We start from the raw sequence: 24,112 nt of genomic DNA on the forward strand, positions 1-24,112 counted from the left end.
AGATATGAAGTAGGCGATACGAGCAATACCCCTGGAGTACGTGTGGGGCTGGAGAGAGAACACTATATCACACTGGGTAAGGAACGAGCGACATTCAGTGGGCTCCCCAGAGTAGCACGGTGGGTTATTAATTCTGGGCTCCAGAGACCCGAAAGCCCAGGAGGTAACCGGTGGATCGAGGCGGAGATTGTGAATCTCCTCCGAGAGACCGGAGACTTGGGCGGCCAGGGTCTCAACGGCATGTCGAGCAGCAGACAATTCCTGTTCGTGTCTGCCTAGCATCGCTCCCTGGAACTCGACAGCAGAGTAGAGAGAATCCGTAGTCGCTGGGTCCATTCTTCGTCGGATCCTTCTGTTATGCAGGTGAGTGAGGACCCAAAAGCGACTTAACAGAAACAGAGTTTATTCAAGTCCAAACAGAAAAATAACAAATCCTGTATCCTTAACAGGAATTGTCCAAACGGGGATAACAGAAATCCTCTAGTTTGTAGAGGGGAACAACAGGATTAGCGGCCACAGACTGCAGGTCTCTTCGGGTAGGCGCAGGCCGTAGCTGACAGAGACACCTGCTCACACGCAGCATCTGATGAAGGCAAAAACACGACAGGACGGAACAAGTACACAGCGAACAGCAAACAAGGATCCGACAAGGACAGAAGCGAAAACAGAGAGAGAAATAGGGACTTAATCAGAGGGCAAAATAGGGGACAGGTGTGAAAGAGTAAACGAGGTAGTTAGGAGAATGAGGAACAGCTGGGAGCAGGAACGGAACGATAGAGAGAGAGAGAGGAAAAGAGAGAGGGAAAGAACCTAATAAGACCAGCAGGGGGAAACAAATAGAAGAGAAAGCACAGGGACAAGACATGACAATCTATGACAAAACATGACAATATCCCTCTATCCCCTCTATATATCCCTCTATCCTCTCTATATATCCCTCTATCCCCTTTATATATCCCTCTATCCTCTCTATATATCCCTCTATCCCCTCTATATATCCCTCTATCCTCTCTATACCACTCTATATATCCCTCTATCCTCTCTATACCCCTACATATATCCCTCTATCCTCTCTATACCCCTCTATACATCCCTCTATCCTCTCTATATATCCCTCTATCCTCTCTATATATCCCCCTATCCTCTCTATATATCCCTCTATCCTCTCTATACCCCTCCATATATCCATCTATCCTCTCTATACCCCTCTATACATCCCTCTATCCTCTCTATATATCCCTCTATCCTCTCTATATATCCATCTATCCTCTCTATATACCCCTCTATACATCCCTCTATCCTCTCTATATATCCCTCTATCCTCTCCATATCCCGCAATATATCCCTCTATCCTCTCTATATATCCATCTATCCTCTCCGTATCCCTCTATATATCCCTCTATCATCTCAATATATCCCTCTATCCTCTCTATATATCCTTCTATCCTCTCTCTATATCCCTCTATCCTCTCTGTATCCCTCTATATATCCCTCTATCATCTCAATATATCCCTCTATCCTCTCTATATATCCTTCTATCATCTCTCTATATCCCTCTATCCTCTCTATCTATCCCTCTATCCTCTCTATCATCTCTATATATCCATCTATCCTCTCTATATAACCCTCTATCATCTCTATCTATCCCTCTATCCTCTCTATCATCTCTATACATCCCTCTATCCTCTCTATCATCTCTATATATCCCTCTATCCTCTCCGTATCCCTCTATATATCCCTCTATCCTCTCTATATATCTCTCTATCCTCTCTATATATCCCTCTATCCTCTCTATATATCCCTCCATCCTCTCTATATATTCCTATATCCTCTCTATATATCCTCTCTATCCCCTCTATATATCCCTCTAACCTCTCTATACCCCTCTATATATCCCTCTATCATCTCTATCCTCTCTCTATATCTCTCTATCCTCTCTATATATCACTCTATCCTCTCTATATATCCTCTCTATCATCTCTATATATCCTCTCTATCCTCTCTATATATCCATCTACCCTCTCTCTCTTCTCTATATATACCTCTATCCTCTCTATATATCCCCCTATCCACTCTATATATCCATCTATCATCTCTATACCCCTCTATATGCCTCTATCCTCTATATATATAACTCTATACCACTCTATCAGCTCTATACCCCTCTATACCACTATATCATCTCTCTATACCCCTCTATCATCTCTCTATACCCCTCTATACCACTCTATCATCTCTCTATACCCCTCTATCATCTCTCTATACCCCTCTATACCACTCTATCATCTCTCTATACCCCTCTATCATCTCTCTATCCCCCTCTATACCACTCTATCATCTCTATACCTCTCTATCATCTCTCTATACCCCTCTATATCCCTCTATACCACTCTATCATCTCTCTATACCCCTCTATCATCTCTCTATACCCCTCTATACCACTCTATCATCTCTATACCTCTCTATCATCTCTCTATACCCCTCTATACCCCTGTATACCACTCTATAATCTATCTATCATCTCTCTATACCCCTCTATAACACGCTATCATCTCTATACCCCTCTATCATCTCTCTATACCCCTCTATACCCCTCTATCATCTCTCTATACCCCTCTATACCACTCTATCATCTCTATACCTCTCTATCATCTCTCTATACCCCTCTATCATCTCTCTATACCCCTCTATCATCTATCTATACCACTCTATACCCCTCTATCATCTCTCTATACCCCTCTATACCCCTCTATACCACTCTATCATCTCTATACCCCTCTATACCTCTCTATCATCGCTCTAGCCCCTCTCTAGCCTCCCTCTATATTCCTCTACCATCTCTATACCCCTATATTCCCGTCTATACTTCTCTATCCTCTCTCTATACCCCTCTATATATCCCTCTACATATCCCTCCATAAATCTATATACCCCTCTAATCCACTCTATCATCTCTATACCCCTCTATATATCCCTCTATCCTCTATATACCCCTCTATATATCCCTCTATCCTCTCTATATATCCCTCTATCCCCTCTATATATCCCTCTATCCTCTCTATATATCCCTCTATCCCCTCTATATATCCCTCTATCCTCTCTATATATCCCTCTATCCCATCTATATATCCCTCTATCCTCTCTATACCACTCTATATATCCCTCTATCCTCTCTATACCCCTCCATATATCCCTCTATCCTCTCTATACCCCTCTATATATCCCTCTATCCTCTCTATACTCCTCTATACATACCTCTATCCTCTCTATATATCCCTCTATCCTCTCTATATATCCATCTATCCTCTCTATACCCCTCTATACATCCCTCTATCCTCTCTATATATCCCTCTATCCTCTCTATATATCCCTCTATCCTCTCTATACCCCTCTATACATCCCTCTATCCTCTCTATATATCCCTCTAACCTCTCTATACCCCTCTATACATCCCTCTATCCTCTCTATATATCCCTCTAACCTCTCTATACCCCTCTATAAATCCCTCTGTCCTCTCTATATATCCCTCTAACCTCTCTATACCCCTCTATACATCCCTCTATCCTCTCTATATATCCCTCTAACCTCTCTATACCCCTCTATATATCCCTCTATCCATTCCATATCCCTCTATAAATCCCTCTATCCTCTCTATAACCGTCTATAAATCCCTCTATCCTCTCTATATATCCTTCTATTACTCTATATATCCCTCTATCCTCTCCGTATCCCTCTATATATCCCTCTATCCTCTCTGTATATCTCTCTATATCTCTGTATGTCCCTCTGTTAGAGCCGATTTGGACATATTTGTATAAAAGACCGAACATATGGAGCTCCATGTATATTTGTGTAAATATATTAAATATGAATGTAAATGATGAAATATTAGGTACGTACCTTTATGATTTATATTTACCCGATTGAGATATATTAATTTGTTGTTAGTGTAACTCGGACATTTGGCCCCCCCTCTTGCCTGTTCATTGTATTGTGGTAATTGTGTTAGGATAAAGGCAGGAAGTTGGGCCTTCGGGAGAGGGAGTCCTTGCTAGATGCGGGAGCGGTATAGTTTTTTGACCATACAGACATACAGACATACAGACATACAGACATACAGACATACAGACATACAGACCATAATATGTATTTTCCATATCAATTATTTTGTGCTTTAAGTTGATTGGAGACTCATTTATTTGTTAGATATAAGAAGAATAAACATTTTTGTTGCACCATATCCCTGGATGTCATTGAATGTTTGGCCGTTTGGAAACCTTGAGTGTGGACTGTATGCGTACCAAACAACCCCGCTTCAGGCTTGGGCAGTGGCTATGGTAAAGACGAAAGGAAGCCACTACACCCTCTATCCTCTCTATATAAACCTATATACTCTCTATATCCCGCAATATATCCCTCTATCTTCTCTATATATCCCTCTATCCTCTCTATATATCCATCTATCCTCTCCGTATCCCTCTATATATCCCTCTATCATCTCAATATATCCCTCTATCCTCTCTATATATCCTTCTATCCTCTCTCTATATCCCTCTATCCTCTCTGTATCCCTCTATATATCCCTCTATCATCTCAATATATCCCTCTATCCTCTCTATATATCCTTCTATCCTCTCTCTATATCCCTCTATCCTCTCTATCTATCCCTCTATCCTCTCTATCATCTCTATATATCCATATATCCTCTCTATATAACCCTCTATCATTTCTATCTATCCCTCTATCCTCTCTATCCTCTCTATATATCCCTCTATCCTCTCTATCATCTCTATATATCCCTCTATCCTCTCTATATATCCCCCTATCCTCTCTATATATCCCTCTATCCTCTCTATACCCCTCCATATATCCCTCTATCCTCTCTATACCCCTCTATACATCCCTCTATCCTCTCTATATATCCCTCTATCCTCTCTATATATCCATCTATCCTCTCTATACCCCTCTATACATCCCTCTATCCTCTCTATATATCCCTCTATCCTCTCTATATCCCGCAATATATCCCTCTATCATCTCAATATATCCCTCTATCCTCTCTATATATCCATCTATCCTCTCCGTATCCCTCTATATATCCATCTATCATCTCAATATATCCCTCTATCCTCTCTATATATCTCTCTATCCTCTCTATATATCCCTCTATCCTCTATATATCCCTCCATCCTCTCTATATATTCCTATATCCTCTCTATATATCCTCTCTCTCCCCTCTATATATCCCTCTAACCTCTCTATACCCCTCTATATACCCCTCTATCCTCTCTATCCTCTCTCTATATCTCTCTATCCTCTCTATATATCACTCTATCCTCTCTATATATCCTCTCTATCATCTCTATATATCCATCTACCCTCTCTCTCTTCTCTATATATACCTCTATCCTCTCTATATATCCCCCTATCCACTCTATATATCCATCTATCATCTCTATACCCCTCTATATGCCTCTATCCTCTATATATATATCCCTCTATACCACTCTATCAGCTCTATACCCCTCTATACCACTATATCATCTCTCTATACCCCTCTATCATCTCTCTATACCCCTCTATACCACTCTATCATCTCTATACCTCTCTATCATCTCTCTATCCCCCTCTATATCCCTCTATACCCCTCTATCATCTCTCTATACCCCTCTATACCACTCTATCATCTCTATACCTCTCTATCATCTCTCTATCCCCCTCTATATCCCTCTATACCCCTCTATCATCTCTCTATACCCCTCTATACCACTCTATCATCTCTATACCTCTCTATCATCTCTCTATACCCCTCTATACCCCTCTATCATCTCTCTATACCCCTCTATACCACTCTATCATCTCTATACCTCTCTATCATCTCTCTATACCCCTATATCATCTCTCTATACCCCTCTATAACACGCTATCATCTCTATACCCCTCTATCATCTCTCTATACCCCTCTATATCCCTCTATCATCTCTCTATACCCCTCTATACCACTCTATCATCTCTATACCTCTCTATCATCTCTCTATACCACTATATCATCTCTCTATACCCCTCTATCATCTCTCTATACCCCTCTATCATCTCTCTATACCACTCTATACCCCTCTATCATCTCTCTATATCCCTCTATACCCCTCTATACCACTCTATCATCTCTATACCCCTCTATACCTCTCTATCATCACTCTAGCCCCTCTCTAGCCTCCCTCTATATTCCTCTACCATCTCTATACCCCTCTATTCCCGTCTATACTTCTCTATCCTCTCTCTATACCCCTCTATATATCCCTCTACATATCCTTCCATAAATCTATATACCCCTCTAATCCACTCTATCATCTCTATACCCCTCTATATATCCCTCTATCCTCTATATACCCCTCTATATATCCCTCTATCCTCTCTATATATCCCTCTATCCCCTCTATATATCCCTCTATCCTCTCTATATATCCCTCTATCCCCTCTATATATCCCTCTATCCTCTCTATACCACTCTATATATCCCTCTATCCTCTCTATACCCCTCCATATATCCCTCTATCCTCTCTATACCCCTCTATATATCCCTCTATCCTCTCTATACCCCTCTATACATACCTCTATCCTCTCTATATATCCCTCTATCCTCACTATATATCCATCTATCCTCTCTATACCCCTCTATACATCCCTCTATCCTCTCTATATATCCCTCTATCCTCTCTATATATCCCTCTATCCTCTCTATACCCCTCTATACATCCCTCTATCCTCTCTATATATCCCTCTAACCTCTCTATACCCCTCTATACATCCCTCTATCCTCTCTATATATCCCTCTAACCTCTCTATACCCCTCTATATATCCCTCTATCCTTTCCATATCCCTCTATAAATCCCTCTATCCTCTCTATAACCGTCTATAAATCCCTCTATCCTCTCTATATATCCTTCTATTACTCTATATATCCCTCTATCCTCTCCGTATCCCTCTATATATCCCTCTATCCTCTCTGTATATCTCTCTATATCTCTGTATGTCCCTCTATCCTCTCTATATATCCCTATATCCTCTCTATATCCCGCAATATATCCCTCTATCTTCTCTATATATCCCTCTATCCTCTCCGTATCCCTCTATATATCCCTCTATCATCTCAATATATCCCTCTATCCTCTCTATATATCCTTCTATCCTCTCTCTATATCCCTCTATCCTCTCTGTATCCCTCTATATATCCCTCTATCATCTCAATATATCCCTCTATCCTCTCTATATATCCCTCTATCCTCTCTATCATCTCTATATATCCATCTATCCTCTCTATATAACCCTCTATCATCTCTATCTATCCCTCTATCCTCTCTATCATCTCTATACATCCCTCTATCCTCTCTATCATCTCTATATATCCCTCTATCCTCTCTATCCTCTCTAAATATCCCTCTATCCTCTCTATCATCTCTATATATCCATCTATCCTCTCTATATATCCCCCTATCCTATCTATCCTCTCTATCCTCTCTATATATCCCTCTATCCTCTCTATCTATCCTCTCTATCCTCTCTATCCTCTCTATATATCCCTCTATCCTCTCTATCCTCTCTATACATCCTCCTATCCTCTCTATATATCCCTCTATCCTCTCTATCCTCTCTATCCTCTCTATATATCCCTCTATCCTCTCTCTCTATCCTCTCTATATATCCCTCTATGCTCTCTATCCTCTCTATATATCCTTCTATTACTCTATATATCCCTCTATCCTCTCCATATCCCTCTATATATCCCTCTATCCTCTCTGTATATCTCTCTATAACTCTGTATGTCCCTCTATCCTCTCTATATATCTCTATATCTTCTCTATATCCCGCAATATATCCCTCTATCCTCTCCATATCCCTCTATATATCCCTCTATCCTCTCCATATCCCTCTATATATCCCTCTATCCTCTCTATATATCCTTCTATCCTCTCTATATATCACTCTATCCTCTCTATATATCCTCTCTATCATCTCTATATATCCATCTACCCTCTCTCTCTTCTCTATATATACCTCTATCCTCTCTATGTATCCCCCTATCCACTCTATATATCCATCTATCATCTCTATACCCCTCTATATGCCTCTATCCTCTATATATATCCCTCTATACCACTCTATCAGCTCTATACCCCTCTATACCACTATATCATCTCTCTATACCCCTCTATCATCTCTCTATACCCCTCTATACCACTCTATCATCTCTCTATACCCCTCTATCATCTCTCTATATCCCTCTATACCCCTCTATCATCTCTCTATACCCCTCTATACCACTCTATCATCTCTCTATCCCCCTCTATACCACTCTATCATCTCTATACCTCTCTATCATCTCTCTATACCCCTCTATATCCCTCTATACCACTCAATCATCTCTCTATACCCCTCTATCATCTCTCTATACCCCTCTATACCACTCTATCATCTCTATACCTCTCTATCATCTCTCTATACCCATATATCATCTCTCTATACCCCTCTATAACACGCTATCATCTCTATACCCCTCTATCATCTCTCTATACCCCTCTATATCCCTCTATCATCTCTCTATACCCCTCTATACCACTCTATCATCTCTATATCTCTCTATCATCTCTCTATACCCCTCTATCATCTCTCTATACCCCTCTATCATCTCTCTATACCACTCTATACCCCTCTATCATCTCTCTATATCCCTCTATACCCCTCTATACCACTCTATCATCTCTATACCCCTCTATACCTCTCTATCATCACTCTAGCCCCTCTCTAGCCTCCCTCTATATTCCTCTACCATCTCTATACCCCTCTATTCCCGTCTATACTTCTCTATCCTCTCTCTATACCCCTCTATATATCCCTCTACATATCCTTCCATAAATCTATATACCCCTCTAATCCACTCTATCATCTCTATACCCCTCTATATATCCCTCTATCCTCTATATACCCCTCTATATATCCCTCTATCCTCTCTATATATCCCTCTATCCCCTCTATATATCCCTCTATCCTCTCTATATATCCCTCTATCCCCTCTATATATCCCTCTATCCTCTCTATACCACTCTATATATCCCTCTATCCTCTCTATACCCCTCTATATATCCCTCTATCCTCTCTATACCCCTCTATACATACCTCTATCCTCTCTATATATCCCTCTATCCTCTCTATATATCCATCTATCCTCTCTATACCCCTCTATACATCCCTCTATCCTCTCTATATATCCCTCTATCCTCTCTATATATCCCTCTATCCTCTCTATACCCCTCAATACATCCCTCTATCCTCTCTATATATCCCTCTAACCTCTCTATACCCCTCTATACATCCCTCTATCCTCTCTATATATCCCTCTAACCTCTCTATAGCCCTCTATATATCCCTCTATCCTTTCCATATCCCTCTATAAATCCCTCTATCCTCTCTATAACCGTCTATAAATCCCTCTATCCTCTCTATATATCCTTCTATTACTCTATATATCCCTCTATCCTCTCCGTATCCCTCTATATATCCCTCTATCCTCTCTGTATATCTCTCTATACCTCTGTATGTCCCTCTATCCTCTCTATATATCCCTATATCCTCTCTATATCCCGCAATATATCCCTCTATCTTCTCTATATATCCCTCTATCCTCTCCGTATCCCTCTATATATCCCTCTATCATCTCAATATATCCCTCTATCCTCTCTATATATCCTTCTATCCTCTCTATATATCCCTCTATCCTCTCTGTATATCTCTCTATATCTCTGTATGTCCCTCTATATCTCTCTATATATCCCTCTATCCTCTCCGTATCCCTCTATATATCCCTCTATCATCTCAATATATACCTCTATCCTCTCTATATATCCCTCTATCCTCTCTATCATCTCTATATATCCATCTATCCTCTCTATATAACCCTCTATCATCTCTATCTATCCCTCTATCCTCTCTATCATCTCTATACATCCCTCTATCCTCTCTATCATCTCTATATATCCCTCTATCCTCTCTATCCTCTCTAAATATCCCTCTATCCTCTCTATCATCTCTATATATCCATCTATCCTCTCTATATATCCCCCTATCCTATCTATCCTCTCTATCCTCTCTATATATCCCTCTATCCTCTCTATCTATCCTCTCTATCCTCTCTATCCTCTCTATATATCCCTCTATCCTCTCTATATATCCCTCTATCCTCTCTATATATCCCTCTATCCTCTCTATCCTCTCTATACATCCTCCTATCCTCTCTATATATCCCTCTATCCTCTCTATCCTCTCTATCCTCTCTATATATCCCTCTATCCTCTCTCTCTATCCTCTCTATATATCCCTCTATGCTCTCTATCCTCTCTATATATCCTTCTATTACTCTATATATCCCTCTATCCTCTCCATATCCCTCTATATATCCCTCTATCCTCTCTGTATATCTCTCTATAACTCTGTATGTCCCTCTATCCTCTCTATATATCTCTATATCTTCTCTATATCCCGCAATATATCCCTCTATCCTCTCCATATCCCTCTATATATCCCTCTATCCTCTCTATATATCATTCTATCCTCTCTCTATATCCCTCTATCCTCTCTATATATCCCTCTATCCTCTCTATCCTCTCTATATATCCCTCTATCCTCTCTATATATCCCCCTATCCTCTCTATATATTCCTCTATCCTCTCTATCCTCTCTCTATATCCCTCTATCCTATCTATCCTCTCTATATATCCCTCTATCCTCGCTATATATCCCCCTATCCTCTCTATATATCCCCCTATCCTCTCTATGTATTCCTCTATCCTCTCTATATATCCCCCTATCCTATGTCTATATCCCTCTATCCTCTCTACCCTCTCTATATATCCCTCTATCCTCTCTCTATATCCCTCTATCCTATCTATATATACCTCTATCCTCTCTATCCTCTCTCTATATCCCTCTATCCCCCTATCCTCTCTATATATCCCCCTATTGTCACGCCTTGGTCATTATATTTTGTGTTTTTGTTATATGTTTGGGTAGGCCAGGGTGTGACATGGGTTTATATGTTGTATTTCGTATTGGGGTTTGTATTATTTGGGATTGCGGCTGATTAGGGGTGTGTCTAGTTAGGCTTGGTTGCCTGGGGCGATTCTCAATCAGAGTCAGGTGCTTGTCGTTGTCTCTGATTGAGAACCGTATTTAGACAGCCTGACTTTCGCGTTGTGATTTGTGGGTGTTTGTTCCTGTCTTAGTGTTGTAGTCACCAGATAGGCTGTAATAGGTTTCACGTTTCGTTTGTTGTTTTCATATACAGTTATTTCATGTACCGCGATTATTTTCATTTAAGTCATGAGTAACCTACACGCTGCATTTCGGTCTGACTCTCTTCATACAACAGACGAACGTAGTTACAGAAACACCCACCACTCACAGACCGAGCAGCGTGTGAACTGGCAGGATCTAAAGGAGGACGTTATGGACAGCAGAAGCATGGAGTATACTACGTGGGAGGAAATCGACAGGTGGGCGGCCGACCCAGAGCGAGTGCAGGAGCCCGCCTGGGATTCCCTACAGCAATGCGAAGAGGGCTATAGACATATGGAGTCAAAGAAAAAGACACGCCGGAAAAACGGAGAGGCGCTGGTTTAAACAGGCAGCGACAGCTGGAGCAGCAAAGGGAGGATGAATTATTTGGAGAATGGACATGGGAAGACGTGTTGGATGGTAAAGGTTGTTACACTTTGGAGGAGATATTGGCCGGAAGAGATCGCCTCCCATGGGAACAGGTGGAGGCACTAAGGAGAGCAGAGGCAGCGGGAGATAGGAGCCGACGATACGAGGGAACACGGTTGGCAAGGAAACCGGAAAAGCAGCCCAAAAAAATTATTGGGGGGGGAGCTAGAAGGGAGAATAGTTATGCCAGGTAGGAGACCTGCGCATACTCCCTGTGCTCACCGTTGGGCTAGAGAGACCGGGCAGGCACCGTGTTATGCTATGGAGCGCACGGTGTTTTCAGTGCGGGAGCATAGCCCGGTGCGGCACATACCAGCTCTTCCTATTGGCCAGGCTAGAGTGGGCATCGAGCCAGGTAAGCTTGGGCAGGCTCGGTGCTCAAGAGCTCCAGTGCTCCTGCACGGTCCGGTCTATCCAGAGCCACCTCTACACACCAGTCCTCCGGTAGCAGCTCCCCGCACCAGGCTTCCTGTGCATGTCCTAGATCCAGTACCACCAGTTCCAGCACCACGCACCAGGCCTCCAGTGCACCTCGCCTGTTCAGCGCAGCCAGCGCTTTTCTCCTCTCCTGCTCTGTTGGAGTCTCCCGCCTGTTTAGCGCAGCCAGAGCTGTTCTCCTCTCCTGCGCTATCGGAGTCTCCCACCAGTTTAGCGCAGCCAGAGCCTTTCTCCTCTCCTGCGCTGCCGGAGTCTCCAGTCTGCCCAGCGCCGCCAGCAGTGCTCCCAGTCGGCCCAGCGCGTCCAGTGCGCCTTGCCTGTTCAGCGCAGCCAGCGCTTTTCTCCTCTCCTGCGCTGCCGGAGTCTCCAGTCTGCCCAGCGCCACCAGTGCTCCCAGTCTGCCCAGTTCTCCCAGTCTGCCCAGTGCTCCCAGTCTGCCCAGTGCACCCAGTCTGCCCAGTGCTCCCAGTCTGCCCAGCGCCGCCAGTCGGCCCAGCGTCGCCAGTCTGCCAGGATCCGCCAGAAGTGCCAGTCTGCCAGGATCCGCCAGAAGTGCCAGTCTGCCAAGATCCGCTAGATCGGCCAGACAACCTGAATCATCCAGTTCCACCAGCCAGCCAGGATTTACCGGAGCCTACTACCTGCCTGAGCTTCCTCTCAGTACTGGGCTGCCTCTCAGTACCAGGCTTCCCCTCAGTACCGGGCTGTTTCGGTCCCGGGCTGCCCCTCTGTCCCGGGCTGCCCCTCTGTCCCGAGCTGCCCCTCTGTCCTGAGACGCCCCTCTGTCCTGAGCTGCCCCTCAGTCCCGAGCTGCCCCTCAGTCCCGAGCTGCCCCTCAGTCCCGGGCTGCCCCTCTGTCCTGAGATGCCCCTCTGTCCCGAGCTGCCCCGCTGTCCCAGGCTGCCCCTCTGTCCCGGGCTGCCCCTCTGTCCCGAGCTGCCCCTCTGTCCTGAGCTGCCCCTCTGTCCCGAGCTGCCCCTCGGTCCCGAGCTGCCCCTCTGTCCCGAGCTGCCCCTCAGTAATGTGGGGATCAGGGTGAGGACTATTAGGCCATGGTCGGCGGAGAAGGTGGATTATCTCAGGACGCGAAGGGGAGGAACTAGGACATTTATGGAGTGGGGTCCACGTCCCGAGCCAGAACCGCCACCATGAACAGACGCCGACCCGGACCCTCCCTATGCTCTTGAGGTGCATCCCGGAGTCCGCACCTTAGGGGGGGTTCTGTCACGCCTTGGTCATTATATTTTGTGTTTTTGTTATATGTTTGGGTAGGCCAGGGTGTGACATGGGTTTATATGCTGTATTTCGTATTGGGGTTTGTATTATTTGGGATTGCGGCTGATTTAGGGGTGTGTCTAGTTAGGCTTGGTTGCCTGGGGCGATTCTCAATCAGAGTCAGGTGCTTGTCGTTGTCTCTGATTGAGAACCGTATTTAGACAGCCTGACTTTCGCGTTGTGATTTGTGGGTGTTTGTTCCTGTCTTAGTGTTGTAGTCACCAGATAGGCTGTAATAGGTTTCACGTTTCGTTTGTTGTTTTCATATACAGTTATTTCATGTACCGCGATTATTTTCATTAAAGTCATGAGTAACCTACACGCTGCATTTCGGTCTGACTCTCTTCATTCAACAGACGAACGACGTTACACCTATCCTCTCTATATATCCCTCTATCCTCTGTCTATATCCCTCTATCCTCTCTATATATCCCTCTATCCTCTCTACCCTCTCTCTATATCCCTCTATCCTCTCTAACCTCTCTATATATCCCCCAATCCTCTCTATATATCCCCCTACCCTCTCTATATATCCCTCTATCCTCCCTATCCTCTCTCTATATCCCTCTATCCTCTATATATCCCCCTATCCTCTCTATATATCCCTCCATCCTCTCTATATATCCCTCCATCCTCTCTATATATCCCCCTACCCTCTCTATATATCCCTCTATCCTCTCTATATATCCCTCTACCCTCTCTATATATCCCTCTATCCTCTCTATCCTCTCTATATATCCCTCTATCCTCTCTATCCTCTCTCTATATCCCTCCATCCTCTCTATATATCCCTCTATCCTCTTTATCCTCTCTATATATCCCTCTATCCTCTCTATCCTCTCTATATATCCCTCTATCCTCTCTATATATCCCTCTATCCTCTCTATATATCCCTCTATCCTCTCTATATATCCCTCTATCCTCTCTATATATCCCTCTATCCTCTCTATATATCCCTCCATCCTCTCTATATATCCCTCTATCCTCTCTATCCTCTCTATATATCCCTCTATCCTCTCTATCCTCTCTATATATCCCCCTATCCTCTCTATATATCCCTCTATCCTCTCTATATATCCCCCTATCCTCTCTATATATATCCTCTCTATCCTCTCTATATATCCCTCTATCCTATCTATCCTCTCTATATATCGCCCTATCCTCTATATATCCCTCTATCCTCTCTATATATCTCTCTATCCTCTCTATATATCCTCTCTATCCTCTCTATATATCCCTCTATAACTCTATATATCCCTCTATAACTCTATATATCCCTCTCTCCTCTCTATATATCCCTCCATCCTCTCTATATATCCCCCTATCCTCTCTATCCTCTCTATATATCCTCTCTATCCTCTCTATATATCCCCCTATCCTCTCTATCCTCTCTATATATCCTCTCTATCCTCTCTATATATCCCTCTATAACTCTATATATCCCTCTCTCCTCTCTATATATCCCTCCATCCTCTCTATATATCCCTCTATCCTCTCTATATATCCCTCTATCCTTTCTATCCTCTCTATATATCCCTCTATCCTCTCTATATATCCCTCTATCCTCTCTATATATTCCCCTATCTCTTTCTCTGGGTTGGTATCAGAGTAATGATATAGTCCCTTGGTGACACACTTCTGCTCCCACAAGAGAATCCTAAAGGACATCCTTCTGCTTCCACAAGAGAATCCTAAAGGACATCCTTCTGCTTCCACAAGAGAATTCTAAAGGACATCCTTCTGCCTCCACAAGATAATTCTAAAGGACATCCTTCTGCTTCCACAAGAGAATCCTAAAGGACATCCTTCTGCTTCCACAAGAGAATCCTAAAGGACATCCTTCTGCTTCCACAAGAGAATCCTAAAGGACATCCTTCTCCTTCCACAAGAGAAGCCTAAAGGACATCCTTCTGCTTCCACAAGATAATTCTAAAGAAATCCTTCTGTATGGAGAGATAATTTTTCAATCATGGGGACAGCATCCTCCAAGCATCAAAGTTCATGACAATCAATGCACAATAACCGTAATAGCTATTGAGCTAAGCTTGGAGAAAACATCTACAATCATCAGATTTTAATGAAGGGGTTACTGTGGATTTTTACCGCCGAAGACAGGAAATTTTCGTTCAGTGCCTCAGAAAAAAAGAACAGGGAGTTAATTAAAATGTGAGACACCTCACTGAATATCCTTAGCACTGTTTTAGAAACACGTACAAGACCCCAGGGTGAGAGAATGGGAGTAGGGGAAAGGGGGAGGAAAAGAAGTAGAGATAGAAAAACAGGGTGGGGAGGGAGCAACACTGTTTTGGCATGTGACTTTAATGCCACTGACAGGAGCTGTAAATTGGTTTCGGCACTCAATTTCTCACCTTAATTAACAACGGTGAAAACTCCTCTTCTCCACTTTCAACTTTTTACACTCAACATGCTCCAAGATAAACTAGCGAGATGAGCCCTTCTGTTAAACCTCTAGGTGTTAACTCTGAACAGGGAGGTGTTGTGAGTCAAATGGCACCCCTTCCAACTGGGCACAGACAAGTTGTTCAACATCTAGTTTTCATGAATTCAACGTGAAATCAACAAAAATGACACAAAGTCTTTGGAATTAGGTTAAAAGTTTTTTTTTTTTGTAAATCCAATCCGTTTTCTACTTTGATTCAACTTCATCACATACATTTTTTTTCCCGGTTGAAATGATTTGGTAATAAACATTGATTCAACCAGTATTTGCCCAGTGGGCCCGTTCTAGTTGTGCCTTTGCCAGGCGGCAAGCCCTTGTCCGTCCCCAGTGCTCAGGGTGGATTATATACCCAGTAGCCCCCAACACGCAGTATAAACAAACCATTAGCATGCCAGCTAGCATGCAGTCATCGGTGACCTAGTTTTAGCCTAGCTAGCACTAAAGCTAATAAATCATACCATCTCATATCTGCTCATAATGTATGGCTGTGTGATGGATTCCCTTTGTGTGCATTGATGGTTCTTTCACTGGGCTTTAATGTGAGACGTGGAGATAAATGCTGGGGCGTGGATAAAAAAGATTCATCTGGAATATTCTGTCATTTTCATTTTATTTTGAGGTCCTCCTTTATTCAACAAATACTGTATCAAGTCATTTTGTTTCGCTCGTAGTGCGTAAGTAAAACAATTGCATCAGATTGTAAACTCCTTATCACGTTCTGATATTGTTCCGTAAATCGTAGACACATTACCTGAACGACAATCATTTCTAAAGATAAGCCTTTCCTAAGAATGAATCCCTGCTTCCTCATAGAGTCTTCGTCATAGTATTAACCTTTAATGGCACAAGGACATGTTGAAGATCACTGTTAAAGGATAGAGTCATTTAAGGAGATTACATCATCATCCCGACATGGTGAAGAGGTCATTTCCCCTACAGCATAGTCAGCCTTCTTGATAAAGGCTGTACAAGTAAGTGACACCAAGGATAATTGAGAAAAAGCCCATTTCCTGTTCAGAGTTGGATAATGACAGGGGATGGATGTCGAATAAAAACATTCAATAAGTGATTGGGGGGGTCGAGGCAGGCGGAGGAATTGGAAATGGCGGCCTGGAAGTCATTCTTTATTTTCTGTGAAATTTTGACGAGGCAAGTTGACGTTTCCTCTTTTATGGTGACTGCTAAGGAGGGAGAAGCTAATTGGTCCTCGTTTGGTCAGACCCGGTGTGGAAATGTAATGAGGGAAACTGTCACATCACACCTGCCCTTGTTTGCAGCCAAAACGTGCCTTAAACCATAATTCTAATGTTTAGAATGTAATCCATCCACCCAGGTATGGACTGTGTATAATCAAGGCCTGTGTGTGTGTTCTTGTAGGCCTGTGTTAGTTTTGTGTGTGTGTGTGTGTGTGTGTGTGTGTGTGTGTGTGTGTGTGTGTGTGTGTGTGTGTGTGTGTGTGTGTGTGTGTGTGTGTGTGTGTGTGTGTGTGTGTGTGTGTGTGTGTGTGTGTGTGCGTGTCTGTGTTTGTGTGTGTGTGTGTGTGTGTGTGTGTGTGTGTGTGTGTGTGTGTGTGTGTGTGTGTGTGTGTGTGTGTGTGTGTGTGTGTGTGTGTGTGTGTGTGTGCGTGTATGTGCGTGTGTGTGTGTGCATGTATGTGCGTGTCTGTGCGTGCGTGCGTGCGTGTGTGTGTGTGTGTGTGCGTGAGTGTGTGCGTGCGTGTCTGTGTTTGTGTGTGTGTGTGTGTGTGTGTGTGTGTGTGTGTGTGTGTGTGTGTGTGTGTGTGTGTGTGTGTGTGTGTGTGTGTGTGTGTGTGTGTGTGTGTGTGTGTGTGTGTGTGTGTGTGTGTGTGTGCGTGTATAATCGGCGGCTGTATTTTTACTGACAGGGAAATGATTGGAGGAGGCGTTTTTGAATTGCTACCGTAATCCATAGTAGAAAGGAAGCATTCCGTCCCTGCTTGGCGCTAATCAGTGTTTGGTCTTGTCTTGTTTTCAGAGTTTAAAAAAAGTAAATTGAGTGATTTAACTATTTAAACTTTTAACCCTAAGTATTATTTTTGGGAAGGTAGAGGTAGAGGTAACTGTGTTCACGGCCAGATTGACAGGCAGACACACGTCTGAGTGAAATGGGGATTGGACTTGAAGATTGTAGGTTCATGGAGACAGAGTTGAGGCAGTGTTTTGGGACTTAGGAAAGGTATACACTCAGCTTACCATTCATCAAAACTTTTACACTTTCTAACACACAACCCATGCTTGATCAAATCAAATCATATTTTATTAATAGGTGTAGACCTTACAGTTGAAAAACATATGGATAAGATTAAGAAATAAAAGGAACAAGTAATTAAAGAGCCGCAGTAAAATAACAATAGTGAGACTATCTACAGGGGGGGTACCATTACAGAGTCAATGTGCAGACTATATACAGGGGGGTACCGGTACAGAGTCAATGTGGAGGCTATATACAGGGGGTACCGGTACAGAGTCAATGTGGAGACTATATACAGGGGGGGTACCGGTACAGAGTCAATGTGCGGGGGCACGGTTAGTTGAGGTAATATGTACATGTAGGTAGAGATATTAAAGTGCCTATGCGCAAATGATAACAACAGAGAGTAGCAGTGGTGTAAAATAGGAAGGGGGGGCAGCGGAAATAGTCTGGGTAGCCATTTGATTAGATGTTCAGGAGTCTTATGGCTTGGAGGTAGAAGCTGTTCAGAAGCCTCTTGGACCTAGACTTGCCGCTCCGCTGCCACTTGCCGTGCGGTAGCAGAGACACTGCCTGGTATAGAGGTCCTGGATGGCAGGAAGCTTGGCCGCAGTGATGTACTGGGCCGTGCACGCTACCCTCTGTAGTGCCTTAAGGTTGGAGGTCAAGCAATTGCCTTACCAGCAGTGATTTAACCAGTCAGAATGCTCTCGATGGTGCAGCTGTAGACTTTTTTGAGGATCTGAGGACCCATGACACATCTTTTCAGTCTCCTGAGGGGGAATAGGTTTTGTCGTGTCCTCTTCACAACTGTCTTGGTGTGCTTGGACCATGTTAGTTTGTTGGTGATGTGGACACCAAGGAACTTGAAGCTCTCAACCTGCTCCACTGCAACCCCGTTAATGAGAATGGGGGCATGCTCAGGCCTCTTTTTCCTGTCCACAATCATCTCCTTTGTCTTGATCATGTTGAGGGAGAGGTTGTTGACCTGCACCACACTGCCAGGTCTCTGACCTCCTCCATGTAGGCTGTCTCATCGTTGTCGCCTACCACTGTTGTGTCTTTGGCTAACTTTATGATGGTGGTGGAGTTGTGCCTGGCCGTGCAGTCAAGAGTGAACAGGGAGTACAGGAGGGGACTGAGCATGCACCCCTGAGGGGCCCCCATATTGTGGATCAGCATGGCGGAAGTGTTGTTACCTACACTTACCACCTGGGGGCGACCCGTCAGGAAGTCCAGGATCCAAGTTGCAGAGGGAGGTTTTTAGTCCCAGGGTCCTTAGCTTATTGACGAGCTTTGAGGGCACTATGGTGTTGAACACTGAGCTGTAGTCAATGAAAAGCATTCTCGTGTAGACTTTCCGTTTGTCCAGGTGGGAAAGGGCAGTGTGGAGTGCAACAGAGACGGCATCATCTGTGGATCTGTTGGGGCGGTATGCAAATTGGAGTGGGTCTTGGGTTTCTGGGATAATTGTCTTGATGTGAGCCATGGCCAGCCTTTCAAAGCACTTTATGGCTACATTTAGGCAGGTTACCTTAGTGTTCTTGGGCACAGGCACTATGGTGGTCTGCTTGAAACATGTTGATATTACAGACTAGGTCAGAGAGAGGTTGTAAATGTCAGTGAAGACACTTTACTGACATCCTGTTAATCCGTCCTGTTAATCCGTCTGGCCCCGCTGCCTTGCTAATGTTGAACCATTTAAAGGTCTTACTCACATCGGCTGTAGGAGAGCTCACAGTCTTCTGCAACCAGTCTGTGCTAGCAAAACAGTTCTGCAGCTTAGCATCTGCCTTGTGAATGTTGAACTGTTTAAAGGTCTTACTCACATCGGCTGTAGAGTCTTCCGGAACAGTCTGTGTTAGCAAAACAGTCTCGTAGCATCTGCCTCGTCTGAACACTTTATTATAGATCTAGTCACTGGTGCTTCCTGCTATAATGTTTTGCTTGTAAGCAGGAATCAGGAGGATATAATTATGGTCAGATTTGCCAAATGGAAGGTGAGGGAGAGCTTTGTATGTGTCTCTGTGTGTGGAGTAAAGGTGGTCCAGAGTTTTTTTCCCTCTGGTTGCACCTTGAATATGCTGATAGAATTTTGGTCAAATAGATTTAAGTTTCCCTTTAAAGTCCCCAGCTACTAGGAGCGCCGCCTCTCGGTGAACGTTTTCTTGTTTGCTTATGGCGGAATACAGCTCATTCAATGCTGTCTTAGTGCCAGCCTCTGTGTGTGGTGGTATGTAAACAACTACAAACAATACAGATGAAAACTCTCTAGGTAGATAGTGTGGTCTACAGCTTATCATGAGAAACTCTACCTCAGGCAAGCAATAGCTGGAGACATCCTTCGATATCGTGCCCAAGCTGTTATTTACATAAATACATAGACCGCCCCCCCTTGTCTTACCAGACACCACTGTTCTATCCTGACGGTACAGCATTTAACCAGCCAGCTGTATGTTGATAGTGTCCTCATTCAGCCACGACTCCGTGAAGCATAAGATATTGTCAGGATTTGGCCAGGGTTGTTCCGGTTTTTGGTCACTAGATGCCCTCATTGTGCCTTTTGACCTTTTGTTTTCCCTTGATCCCATTATTATTTGCACCTGTGCCTCGTTTCCCCTGATTGTATTTAAACCCTTTGTTTTCCTCTGTTCTTTGCTCTGTGTTTGTATGTTAGCACCCAGCCCTAGTACTCTGAGAACTCTTGCTGATCCCGGTGGACTCTCTTGTGGAATTCTGTTTTTTGTTCTTGTTTGTTTGTTTTTTGAGTATCTTTTGAGGCTTTTTGTGCTTGTGTCTTGGAGGATTACCTTTGTTCTTGTAGGATTCCTTTTGAGGTTGTGGAGTTACATGTTTTCCTGAAGAACTTCACTTTTTACTTCATTAAATACACCGTCTCAAGTACTGCTGTGTCTGCCTCATCTTCTGGGTTCGGCCGACTATTCGTGGCTCAGTTGGTTAAGTGACTGTTTCTCACTCCGGAGACCTGGGTTCGTAACCGGGTCCTGACAGATATTACTGTTTTGAATGTCCCGTTGGTAGTTCAATCTTCCGCGTAGGTCATCTATTTTATTCTCCAAAGATTATTATTATTATTTAACTTTTGCTCGCAGAATGTAAGGAAGTGGGGGTTTATTCGATCGCCTATGAATTTTCAGAAGGCCCTCTGGACCCTTTTTCTCTGCCTCGTCTTCACGCAATTCACGGGGATCTAAGCCTGTTCCGGAGAAAGCAGTATATTGTTCGCGTCGGGCTCGTCAGACTCGTTAAAGGACAAAAAGGATTCAGCCAGGTGAGTGATCGCAGTCCTGATGTCCAGAAGCTATTTTCAGTCATAAGAGACGTTAGCGGTAACATTATGTACAAAATAAGTTACAAACAATGCAAATAAATTAACAAAAAAAAAACATGATCGGTTGGTGACAAGAGCGTTATTCTCTGGCACCATTCCATTCCACCTCTGAAAACATATGATACACTGCACGTTGACTCTGTACTGGTTCCCCCTATATTTTATTTTACCTTTATTTAACTAGGCAAGTTAGTTAAGAACAAATACTTATTTTCAATGCTGGCCTAGGAACAGTGGGTTAACTGCCTCGCTATTTTTATTTTACTACTGCTATTTAATTGTTTTTTTACTTTTAGAAAATGTAAATTTTTGGAGGGGTATTTTTCTTGTTATTGGTTAAAGGGGTTGTATATAGTTAGCATTTCACCTGTTGTATTCAGAGCATGTTATAGTCAAATCAAATGTTAATCAAATGTTAATTGCAATTTTATAACACCCACACACTTTCCACAAACACAAAAACACACTTTGCTCCACATTTTCTCCATTCACGGTCTGCGAGGAGGCTCTCCTTCACCCTCAGGACATTTTGAATGGAAGGTCAAACACAGTAAAGCTATAACACCACTGACCTTCTGAAGCCAACACACTGTTCAGCATGTGGATTCTACACCGCAGGAATTGTTCATCATTTTTATATGGACACCTTGTGTTGGTGGGAGGAGTCATGGAAACCTTGTGTTGGTGGGAGGAGTCATGGAAACCTTGTGTTGGTGGGAGGAGTCATGGAAACCTTGTGTTGGTGGGAGGAGTCATGGAAACCTTGTGTTGGTGGGAGGAGTCATGGAAACCTTGTGTTGCTGGGAGGAGTCATGGAAACCTTGTGTTGGTGGGAGGAGTCATGGAAACCTTGTGTTGGTGGGAGGAGTCATGGAAACCTTGTGTTGGTGGGAGGAGTCATGGAAACCTTGTGTTGGTGGGAGGAGTAATGGAAACCTTGTGTTGGTGGGAGGAGTCATGGAAACCTTGTGTTGGTGGGAGGAGTCATGGACACCTTGTGTTGGTGGGAGGAGTCATGGACACCTTGTGTGGTTGGGAGGAGTCATGGAAACCTTTTGTGGAGGGAGTAGTCATAGAAACCTTGTGTGGGAGGGAGTAGTCATGGAAACCTTGTGTGGTTGGGAGGAGTCATGGAAACCTTGTGTGGTTGGGAGGAGTCATGGAAACCTTGTACGGTTGGGAGGAGTCATGGAAACCTTGTGTGGTTGGGAGGAGTCATGGAAACCTTGTGCGGGTTGGCCGGGTAATGGAAACATTGTGCGGTAGGGATGAGTCATGGAAACCTTGTGTGGGTGGGAGGAGTCATGGAAACCTTGTGTGGGTGGGAGGAGTCATGGAAACCTTGTGTGTGTGGGAGGAGTCATAGAAACATAGTGAGGGTGGGAGGAGTCATGGAAACCTTGTGTGTGTGGGAGGAGTCATGGAAACATAGTGAGGGTGGGAGGAGTCATATAAACCTTGTGTGTGTGGGAGGAGTCATGGAAACATAGTGAGGGTGGGAGGAGTCATGGAAAGAGGTTAAACGTTGTCTCAGAGTTTGTAATTCCGTCAATACCCTTTTATCCTCCTCTCATTTTGAGTCATTCAGTTGGAACTACATTTTCTTGTCCTTTGTCTTTCCATTCCTTCTTTATAATTAATAAAAGAGAGGAGAATAGAAGAACCAATAGGATAGAAGGCCTGCTGTGCTCAGTAAGTGGAGAGTGAACACAACTGACCTCTTTTAAACAAAATTGCACCCTGTTTTACCCAGAGGCCATCTGCTGCGCTCTACAGCGATTACTCACCTTACAGCCGTTGTCCATCTCTGTAAAGGATGGCTTAAAACAACCTTGACCCTGCAGTCCTCACTAAAAGAGGGACCGCTTTTACAAGACGAGTGGGTGTGAGAATGCTAGAATGCTGCTTCTATGAGCTTGCCTGAGTGTTGATGCTATGAGGATGCCTGAGTACTGCTGTTGTGAGGATGCCTGAATGCTGTTTCTATGAGGATGCCTGAGTACTGCTGCTGTTGTGAGGATGCCTGAGTACTGCTGTTGTGACGATGCCTGAGTACTGCTGTGTGAGGATGCCTGAGTACTGCTGTTGTGACGATGCCTGAGTACTGCTGTTGTGAGGATGCCTGAGTACTGCTGTTGTGAGGATGCCTGAGTACTGCTGTTGTGAGGATGCCTGAGTACTGCTGTTGTGAGGATGCCTGAGTACTGCTGCTGTGAGGATGCCTGAATACTGCTGCTATGAGGATGCCTGAATACTGCTGTTGTGAGGATGCCTGAGTACTGCTGCTGTGACGATGCCTGAGTACTGCTGTTGTGAGGATGCCTGAATACTGCTGTTGTGAGGATGCCTGAGTACTGCTGTTGTGAGGATGCCTGATTACTGCTGCTGTGAGGATGCCTGAATACTGCTGCTATGAGGATGCCTGAGTGCTGCTGCTATGAGGATGCCTGAATAATGCCGTTGTGAGGATGCCTGAATACTGCTGTTGTGAGTATGCCTGAAAACATACTGCTGTTGTAAGGATGCCTGAATACTGCTTTGGAAATGCAAGAATACCATTGTGAAAATAGAACCATTTAAATGGAATCATATGCTGGAGCTATGACAGGAACCTGTA

The sequence above is a fragment of the Oncorhynchus gorbuscha genome, linkage group LG09, assembly GCF_021184085.1.
Source record: "Oncorhynchus gorbuscha isolate QuinsamMale2020 ecotype Even-year linkage group LG09, OgorEven_v1.0, whole genome shotgun sequence".
Taxonomy (NCBI): Eukaryota; Metazoa; Chordata; class Actinopteri; order Salmoniformes; family Salmonidae; genus Oncorhynchus; species Oncorhynchus gorbuscha.